Source organism: Macrobrachium nipponense, chromosome 27 (genome assembly GCF_015104395.2).
Source record: "Macrobrachium nipponense isolate FS-2020 chromosome 27, ASM1510439v2, whole genome shotgun sequence".
NCBI classification, from domain to species: Eukaryota; Metazoa; Arthropoda; class Malacostraca; order Decapoda; family Palaemonidae; genus Macrobrachium; species Macrobrachium nipponense.
The window spans coordinates 76,978,221-76,988,469 of NC_087216.1; the positions used below are offsets into that span (position 1 = coordinate 76,978,221).

The 10,249-nt window shown below is 33.3% G+C and overlaps 2 long non-coding RNA genes across 2 annotated transcripts; both read left to right on the forward strand.

The window, feature by feature from the left end:
- Positions 1 to 348: 348 nt before the first annotated feature.
- LOC135200611 (uncharacterized) lies at positions 349 to 2,677 on the forward strand. The gene is made up of 3 exons (XR_010311341.1): positions 349 to 436; positions 2,211 to 2,379; positions 2,546 to 2,677. It is a non-coding gene; the product is annotated as an uncharacterized LOC135200611 (long non-coding RNA).
- Positions 2,678 to 4,771: 2,094 nt separating this feature from the next.
- On the forward strand, positions 4,772 to 8,629 carry LOC135200612 (uncharacterized). Its single transcript, XR_010311342.1, has 3 exons — positions 4,772 to 4,848; positions 7,452 to 7,589; positions 8,405 to 8,629. It is a non-coding gene; the product is annotated as an uncharacterized LOC135200612 (long non-coding RNA).
- Positions 8,630 to 10,249: the final 1,620 nt, after the last annotated feature.

The following is a 10,249-nucleotide window of genomic DNA, read 5'->3' on the forward strand; positions in this document are numbered from 1 at the left end:
TAAATGTTAAGACTAAGTCTATATGAAACATTAAAAGCTTCAAATTTTCTTCTAAATCATTAAAAATACAATATTGTAGAAGTTATTAGTTTTATTATTATCGCATTGGCATCTGTTTATATGAAGTTGCCATCCGCTTCCATCCCACATAACTACAAAATTATTAGTTTATTAATATAATAATATGCTTGTACATTTACCATTTCCAACATTACGTTTTATGAAACAGGACCAAAAACATCATATATACTACAATTATCCCAATCTGATACGCATTTCGCAATGTGTATGTTTTCATTCCGTATGGTGGCTGGTGCCGGAACACTTCAAACTTCATAAACAAACTGTCGGAAAGTCCCCTCTGCCGTCTGCTCTACAGGGAGATGTCTTCTTGTGGTTTCTTCTATTATGAAGATTGAAGAGTGAACAGCATCAGGTGAGTTTAAAGACTTTTGTATTTAGTATGATAAAACTTTACTGTAGTTGCGGCCTACAATAAGATTAGGCTTTTATTTATGAAGACTGCCTCTGTTGTCGACTCGTGGGACTAGTTAGTTTTTCTCCCCCTTATACAACCTGTATATTCAGATGGCAATAAATAATCCAGGACTAGAAAGTACAATTACCGTACATTGTTTAGTGAAGCTATGTGGTAAACTTCTGATAAACATCCCATTACCAGATTGTTAACCTAGACCATATATAGGTAGGGTAAACAACCGAGTGGACTAGCCGCGGCCACTTTACCGTGTTCGGACCCACCTTCAGGAAAAGTATTTTAACACGCCCTGACACAGGAGATGGGCACCAGTCACGAGTCTCATGTCTCGAGGTGTTGCTTCACGACCATTGATCGTGACTGGTGCCCATCTCCGGTGTCAAGACGTGGTAAAGTACTTTTTCTGAAGGTGGTCCTAAGATGGTTAAGGTGGCCACAGCTAGTCCACTCGGTTGTTTACCCTAGGCTAAACCAGACCGGGGGAAAATAGCAGCCTTTCTTCTTTCGGAGCCACTAGCCTAACTGTATGGGTACATAGCAAGTAATTGTGTTATATAACTTGTGAACTTAAGTGATCTGGTAGATCTAAGCTGTAGATACCTACTATAAACAACACTCTGGGTTGACAAAGTAATAAGTAATAGCCTGCCAAGGGTGATATGTGCTACTAAAAGTTTCTATTTTAAATAAGTAATTCAAATAGCCTAAGAGTGATATAAACTACTCTGGATTAGACAAAGTAATACATGCTAAGTTTTATATAGCCTATACATTTAGGTGTGAATAATTAATCATAATATGTTCTTTTAATTATAATGAAGTAATACCATGTATTAGACTTGGAAAGACTTATAAAGGACTTAGTGCAAAAATAGTATTCTAGACTTTGTAAAGGCTATGTTTCAGTTCAGTCTTATGTAGCCTATACCCTTGAGTGGTATTAACCTACCATAGGTTGTAGAATAACAAGGTAGAGTGGCAATCCCTTTTTTAAAGGAATATCCTGATATTAGCTTAAGATCAGCATGGCTGAATATCAAGCAAAATAGTCTTGGCTATTTAAAGAAAAAACCAGTTTGCAGGAGGTTTATAAGTTGAGAGAAAACTTAACAAGATCTTTTATGACTTGCTTAATGTGGATTATATTATAAGTATTAGCCTATGCCAGCTAAAACAATAGTTTTGGTTAAATAAATTACTTCATAGACTAGATTTCTCATCTTACATACTAGGAGTTTCAATCTATTCCAGAGATGTATAACTTCAGTATTTGTAATAACTCTCTGCCATCATTTGTTTCATATTTCAATCACTATAGGCTACGCAGAAATGAGATTAGTATGTGTATTTCATGCCCACATGAAGGCTGTGAGCAAAATATTTTAAAATACTCCACGTTCAGGAGCCACATTCTTAGATTTCATAGAAATATTGCTAACCGAGCCAAAATTGCAAAGTATGATGTTGAAAACTGTCATTCTGGAAGAATCAGAAGTTTTAAAGTTGTTAGTGTTTGACCTTCTAATTGTCACCCACTGTCAAAATAATTTTTTTCCTTGCAGTTTCTGCAATAAACAATGCTTCACTTAAATAATACATATAGATTGGCATTTGCTTCTGTCTTCTCATCCAATTCAAGCTTTCTATTCCCACCACACATACTACTACAAAATCCTATTGTTACAGTATTTCACCAAGGCTTAATTTTCAGGGACATTGGTGCTCCAGGCTACCCGCTTCATAGTTGCAGTTGATGGAAGATTCATCAACTCAGACTTGACTTCACTCGTTGCTGCGATGGCCATGGTTTTCGCAGCATTTTACATATTTGATAGTCTTTACCCATCAGAAGCTTCAGTCACACTGGAATTTATGCAGAGGTAAGCTGCTGTAATAAGTTACTTGAGTTTTTTTTTAATTTAAGCATATCAGGCAGGTAATTTATATTTAAATGATCATGTACTGTACTTAGTAATATGTGTGGTGGTCAGCAGTTGTTTTATAATATTTTTACCATCATGTTCATATATCTTGTAATTTTTACAGGTGTTTCTTCATAATAAATCCGGAAAAAGGGACAAAAAATACCAGAACAAAGAAAAAAGTGGCACACACCCATCCAAGAATATTAAGTTCAATGCAGAGTTTTCTGCATATGAGCTTAAGGAATAAGGAGTGAAAAAGCATTCAAACTCTTCTGTATAAATAATTAATGTTAAATTTTGTGTTAAAAAAATTATAAATCTGTTTTTCAAGAATAAAGTTTTTTGAAAGTTAATCTTCTCATTATTTCTCCAATTGGATATATGACCTGCACAAGGAATTTTAGGTTACTATTTCAATTGTAACATAAAATGCAAAGAAATATTAACATTAAATGCAAAGAAATATTAGAAAAATCATGTACAAATCCCAAAAAGTTACTGTATACTCTATGTCAAATAAATTTACATAAATATGTTACATGTATAGGATTTGTTACCAATTTTAGTTTTTATCTGTTTTGATATTGTATGAGATGTAATTATAATTTTACAAAAAATAAATTTAAAAAACATGTATATATGACTATTGGTAAAATTTACAAATGTTTTATAAAAAGTGGCCCCACAAGGAAGGTATGAAAAATGTTTTTAGGATTATTTTTTTCACCCTTGTGTTTTTTCTTAAATTAGCCACTCCAAAGTTTTGGCGGGTGGGGTTGTGTAGCGCAGTGATATACAGGGCGGGGCAAATCAAATACCCGAGTTTTGATCGGCTATTAGGAAAAACAAAACATTACTTACAGAATTATTTGTTTTATTCGAATCAGTATACAATGCTGTTTGTGTGATCACTTTTTGGAGATGGCATCAGAAAGATGGTGCCATCTGTAGCGATGCACGGTTGAAGGCGATGTCTGAAGTTTTCGGCTGCTCTTTGGCACATCTTGAGGAGTATTGTAGCGATTTCCTCCTGGATTCGCATCTTCAATTCTTCCAAACTGTGTGGCCGAAAGTGAGATGTGCCAAAGAGCAGCTGAAAACTTCAGACATCGCCTTCAACAGTTCATCGCTACAGATGGCCACCATCTTCCTGATGCCATCTTCAAAAAGTGATCTCACAAACTGCATTGTATACTGATTCGAATAAAACAACAAATAATTCTGTAAGTATGGTTTTACTTTTCCTAATAGCCTATCAAAACTCGGGCATTTGATTTGCACCACCCTGTATATATGTATTTTCACCCGTATTTGAGAAAATCCCGTAAAAATATTAACCGTAAATTATACGGTATGTTATGGGTTAACTTAACGGTAAAACCGTAAATTTTACGGTTAAAATTTTATACGGTATTTTCTCAAATTCGGGAGAAAATACGGTACATTAAAAATTACGGGACCCGTTTTTTTAACGGTAAATGCCCGGCAACATTACTGCCAGGATTTTTACCGTTTTTTCAACGGAAAATTTTTTACAGTGTAGGATCACACTCTTCTGCATGAGTCCTGGAGCTACTTCAGCCTCTAGTTTTTCTAGATTCCTTTTCAGGGATCTTGGGATCGTGCCTAGTGCTCCTATGATTATGGGTATGATTTCCACTGGCATATCCCATATCCTTCTTATTTCTATTTTCAGATCTTGATACTTATCCATTTTTTCCCTCTCTTTCTCTTCAACTCTGGTGCCCATGGTATTGCGACATCAATGAGTGATACTTTCTTCTTGACTTTGTCAATCAACGTCACGTCTGGTCTATTTGCACGTATCACCCTATCCGTTCTGTTACCATAGTCCCAGATGATCTTTGCCTGATCGTTTTCTATCTCTCAGGTTGGTGCTCGATTATTATTATTATTATTATTATTATTATTATTATTATTATTATTATTATTATTATTATTATTATTATTATTATTATTATTATTTGCAAAAACATATTCCTATGACAGGAAAATGAGCTAAATTGAAAATATAATATTAAGAAATTTAATAAAAACCTTACGGATTAATACGCATCCAAGAAAGATGTATACATCACGAATAGACAGAAATCACCCTCTGGATTAATATAGATAAATTAATATGCATGCATTATCAGGTCATTATAGAGTAAAGCGATGAACTCGACTCTCTCGAACACAATTACCATTCGGTGTAAGGAGACAGGAATTTAAACGACTGTTTAGACGCTGTTCTGCATCTGCCTGGATTCCACCGTCCTTGGCGGTTCTCTTCCCAAGTTTTCTTAGGGTTTAGGACTTTAGGTAGATTTATGTATTCAGGTAAGTTTAGCGATCTGGGTGGGGTTTCTGATTACATTTTGTTGGTGCTAGTGTGGTGGTGTCGCGCTGTTTTGACGATCAGTAAGTTTGACTGTGTTCTTTTGTTGGTTTAGTTTCATTTATGATTGTTTTAGTGGTTTAGGTTGTTTTAGGGTTTCGTGGTTGAGGTGTTAAAATTTTATTAGTTTCGAAGGTTATGTTTTTACTGTTTCGCGGTTTATTATATTTTAATGTGTTGTGGGACTTCTATTGGTTTTGGTTTCTCTGTTGCATGAGTTAAAGTTTGAGTTTTGTGGCTTGTTAGATTTTTTGTGGTTTAAATTACCATTTTAGATTTGGTTTAGTTCTATAGTTTTGGTTTAATGTTTATAGTTTTATACACTTTTAATTTTGGTATATGAAGTTTTTTACTTTTGTGGTTTAGTTTGTTTACATTTTTAAGGGTTTGTGGTTTAATAAGTTTTAGTTTTGTAGCTTACCTTGTTTTAGTTGTGGTTTTAATATCATAAGGATAGTTTTATGGCTTGTTTGAAGTTTTAATTATGTTTAAGTTTTAGTTTTGGGTTTAAAATTTGAAGTATAGATTAGTGGTTTGATTAGTTTTAGTTATGGTTTCATTGTTTAAAGGCTTTGTGATTTAATTAAAGTTTTAAGTTTTTGTGGTTTTAAGTTTTTTTTAGTTTTGTCTTAGATAATACATGGTTTAAATTACTTTTAGAAGTCTTTAGTTTTGTTGTTTGAATTACTTTAAATTATTTCAGTTTTATAGTTATGAGTTATATCTGCGGCTTAAATTATTAAAGTTTAACATGTTTTGTTTTTATATAAGTTCTATAGTTTACTCAACTTTTGGTTTATTTAAGCTATGCAGTTTTGTGGTTTTATTAAGTTTTGAGGCTTTATTTACATATTTATGTAGATTTTATTTGACTTTTAAGAATTGAGGTAGTTTTATTGGTTAAATCTTACGGTTCCGTAATTTTGGTCTAGTTTTTATCAGCTTTGTGGAAGCTTTGGTTGTCGGTTCACTTTGTTATAAGTTTTAAGTTTAAATTGTAGGATTTTTAATAACTTGGCCATTTTGTTAGATTTTCGTGAATATTTCAGAAACTTTTTCAGTTCTATAAAATATATTCATAAATATGATGAGTTTTCTGTGTCTTTGTTTATTTCAGTTTTAAGTTTGTGATTAAAGAATTGGCAGTTTGTGATTAAAGAATTGGCAGTTTGTGATTAAAGAATTGGCAATTTGTGATTAAAGAATTGGCAATTTGTGATTAAAGAATTGGCAGGTGGTGATTAAAGAATTGGCAGGTGGTGATTAAAGAATTGGCAGTTGGTGATTAAAGAATTGGCAGGTGGTGATTACCTTAATCCTAAAGCAAAAGTTACCTACTTCCCGTGGCAATTAAACACTCAAACTATGGAGGTGACTGTGGAATATTACAAAAATTGTTACTCTTCTTTTCATGCATAAGTTTTATCTAGCTTTGGTTTTGTTTATGGGTTATCCTTTTATTCTTAGGTTTAAAGGTAATATACTTAAACCCTGCTACCTAAATATTTAATGTAATCTAGTATTTATTGGTTATTCGCCAGTTATAACTTCATCAAAACTTTAGTGCTGTTTAAGGATTGTTAAAGCGTATGGAATTACATTGCTGCTAAAAAATTTCTATCTTAATGCAGTTAATTAGACCTAACTATTCGTGTTATAATAAAGCTTTGGTTGGAAGACTTAAGATAATTCATTAGTTAAATTCTGATTGGTTGGGGGATTTTATCCGAATCCTGAGTTACTTAAACTTGTGGCTTCAACGTTTTTGAGTAAGAAATACCAGTTTGTATTCGGAGGACATTGCTAAACTTTGTGTATAGTTTATAATTTCCTTATTGGGCCTTTTCTAGTTAAGTCAGTGGCGTTGCTAAACTAATAGCTGTTATCTTGCATATGCAGGAAAATAGTCTGTACACAGTTAGGATGATGAGCGTTTTAGACTTTCTATTAGTTAAAAGCAATATTTAGTGAACAGCTACAAGCGATATTTAGTGTACACAGTTAGGATGATGAGCGTCTTAGACTTTCTATTAGTTAAAAGAAATATTTAGTGACAGCTACAAACTATATTTAGTGTACACAGTTAGGATGATGAGCGTCTTAGACTTTCTATTAGTTAAAAGCTATTAGTTAAAAGCAATATTTAGTGAACAGCTAAAAGCAATATTTAGTGAACAGCTACACTAAAGTAATTTTCTCCTTTCGAAGTAACTTTTTATTTGTCCTAGTAATCTTCATTTGTTAGCCTGCGAGTTTGTGATTTGCCTTTTATGTACAATATTTAATATAGCTTATTTTGGATTTATCATAGATTGTACTATGCAAGTAAGAGTATTTGCTTTTATTTGCATTGATGTTTCAAACTACCACTTTTGCTAAAATGCTAGTCTTCAGGTTTTTAAGCATAATGTGTTTTATGCAAATGTCTGTTGAATTTAACATTTACTTCATTAGCCAAGATACTTGAGGGATTTATTTTTTGGTGCTCCCATGACTGTCAAATCTGTAAAACTTTCTGGCATTAAATTTAGCTTTGTATTTTAAGACTTGTTTAGGAAACTATTGAAGAAACTAGACTTGAAACCTTGAGCACAATATTTTAACTTTAAATTTATCTCTATTTCAGTTTAAACTGTTGATGGATACCCTGTAGACCTTGTCTGAAGGATACCCGCCATCTGCTATCTGAGATGGCCCTTGTCTGAAGGATATCCGCCTTTTGCCTGTGTCCTAGCTCATTTGGTAATTAAACTTCTAATGGTTGGTAAGTTTTGAAGTTCCTTTAGAACATTTTCCCAAAACTTCCTGCAAGCTAGTCCTCCTCCATTAGGGGCGGCCCCCCTGATGTGGGGGGCGGGGGACTTCTATTTCGACGCCTGGTAGACCTTTGGTCTACCAGTTGCCGGAAGGGGCTTGCGTTGTTTTTAAATAAAAATTAGATAGGTAGTAAGCACCTTATTTTGTAGTTTTTAGTTGCTAGCAATTGGCTTTAGCTTAAGGGTGCACTGGAAGGTATGATTTCAATAACTCTATTTTGCCTCAAATATTATATCTAAAATCTACACTTAAGGATTTATGGAAGTAAATTAATTTTTCTTTTTTAACTTTTATATTCATTTAGTGATTAAACATTCATTTGGTGATTTAAAATAAAATGAAAGGATAATAAATTTTGATTTCAAAACTTAAGATTTATAAATAACTTTATTCCAATGTTCAATATTTAGTTTAATAAAGGAATGGATATTAAGATTAAATATTTCGAAACTTAACCCTTTTGCTTAAAATAAAGGACTAGATTCAGTTTTAATACTTAACTGTAATTTCTTAGTGATTAAAAAGTTGTGGCGGACTTGAAAGATCCATCCATGCTCTATATATGTAAAATATAGTAAAAACTGCAAAATACTTAAAGGCTAACGTATTGTGGGTAAAGTGTTTTCAATACATACCTTAAAATTTAAAGTATCTGTAAAAGTTTTTAAATGAGGAATACTGTTAGGTTGAGAACTAATTAGTTGAGAACTAGTTAAAAAAGACATTTTCGAGAACCTTCTGTCACTTGTGATTTGCTTTCAGGTTTGGATGACGAGAGAAAAATAACGGGAACCGCTGTTGTAATTGATTCGAGGATTGTTTTACCAGAACTGAAGTCTTGTATAGTGGTCATTGGGCCAGAGATATATCGGCATGCTAAAGAATCTCAAGCTTTCATATAAGCTTCAACTCAAGACACGAGGTAATGGAAATTTTAAAGTGATACGTGGAAGTAATTTATTGTTCGATTAAAGAATGAACTGCTAACTTTGTTTTATTTTAGAACCTTATCCAGTATCTAAACACTAGACAAATGGTAATGTGTAAGCTTCCTAGCTATGCCCACAAAATTTACCTGGCTAGCCTGCAAAGAAAGACTACGCAAACCCTTGGCTGGTACGAACAGTAAATGAACACAAATATAAATAGAATTTTCAAATCTATACTTTTAATTTGTTATTGCAAACTATGCTAATTTTCAAAATATAACTTGAAAAGTGAGAGGTCTGGTTAAAAGTTAATATTTACTTGCATATTTAATATTTTCTTATTTATCAAACTTGTGGTAATTAGCAAGTGGCTATTAGTAGTTCAACGATATAAATATTGGCAAGTAGCCTTCTTGTATTGACTGGATAAGCTTCAATAATAATCAGTCCTGTTTAGTTCATAGGTAACAGCCATCATGAGATTATTTGTAGAAAAGTATTTGGACAGAGTTAAAATCTATTAAAACTAAAATATGCAGGCTTCTTGATTGAAGATTAAAACCTTAAACATCAATCAGTCAATATTTCATATTTTCATGACAAATTTTGAATAGGGTTCTCATGTTGTATATATAATCGGTTGGTCTGTAAATAAGTCAGATTAAGAAACTTAGTCAAAACTTGGTAAAATTAAGGCGAATAATGTAAGTGAAATGTAATTTTCTCAAATATTGGTATAAACTAGGAAATGCGCAAAGAAGCTGTGAAATCAAAGTTTAATTAGTTGGTTTAATTTCACAGGGTAATATATCCTACAGTGAGGATGATTGACTCTGAACATTTAATACTGAAATTGAAGTGTGGCGAGATGAGAGAGAAGAGAGAGCTTTTACTCTTTCTCTGCTCAATTCAGTCAATGCTTTCAGTATGTTGATAGTTACTTGATATATTATGAAATGGGCAGACTAGGGTATGCAATGGGTAGTATAGGTCCAGTCAAAATTTGGCAGAGAATAGTATCTCATTACTGATAAGAAGGCATGTTCTGTTGATTTTGAGACCAATCTGACTACCACAGAAGATTATGTACAAAAGTTAAAGAAACCTTAACTGGTAGAAGGTGCACCAATCTGATATAATCAGGATTTTTGAGTACAGCGGAAGACCACCTTGAATAAGATGCCAGTTAGGCCCCGTCCACACGGTCAAGCTTTGGTCGACGAACTTTGTCCGATGTGACGTCAGAAGCGTAGAAACAGCGAGAAAAGTCAGAACTTGCCGCGGTTTCTCCGCTTCTGACGTAACATCGAACAAAGTTCGTCGAGCAAAGCTCGGCCGTGTGGACAGGGCCTTATACTAAAACAGAAAACTAAAGCAGAGGAAAACTAAAACAGTTTACCAAAAGTAATCACAGTAAGCGGGTTCATCATTGTGTTATGGTTAAGACATTTTATACTAGAAGCAAATAAATGTGTATGAAAGGGGGGCAAAATATTAGGAGCTAAATCCTTAACCATAGAATACTTATTAATGGATTTTCAGGAGCAAAAATCTAATCTAAATTTTCAGTTATGAAATCTTATTTTGGGTTCCTCAGTGGCCTGGTTGGTATGGTCTTGACCTGTCTCCTCGGTGGTCGCGAGCTCGATTCTCGATCATTCCATTGAGGGGTCAGAGA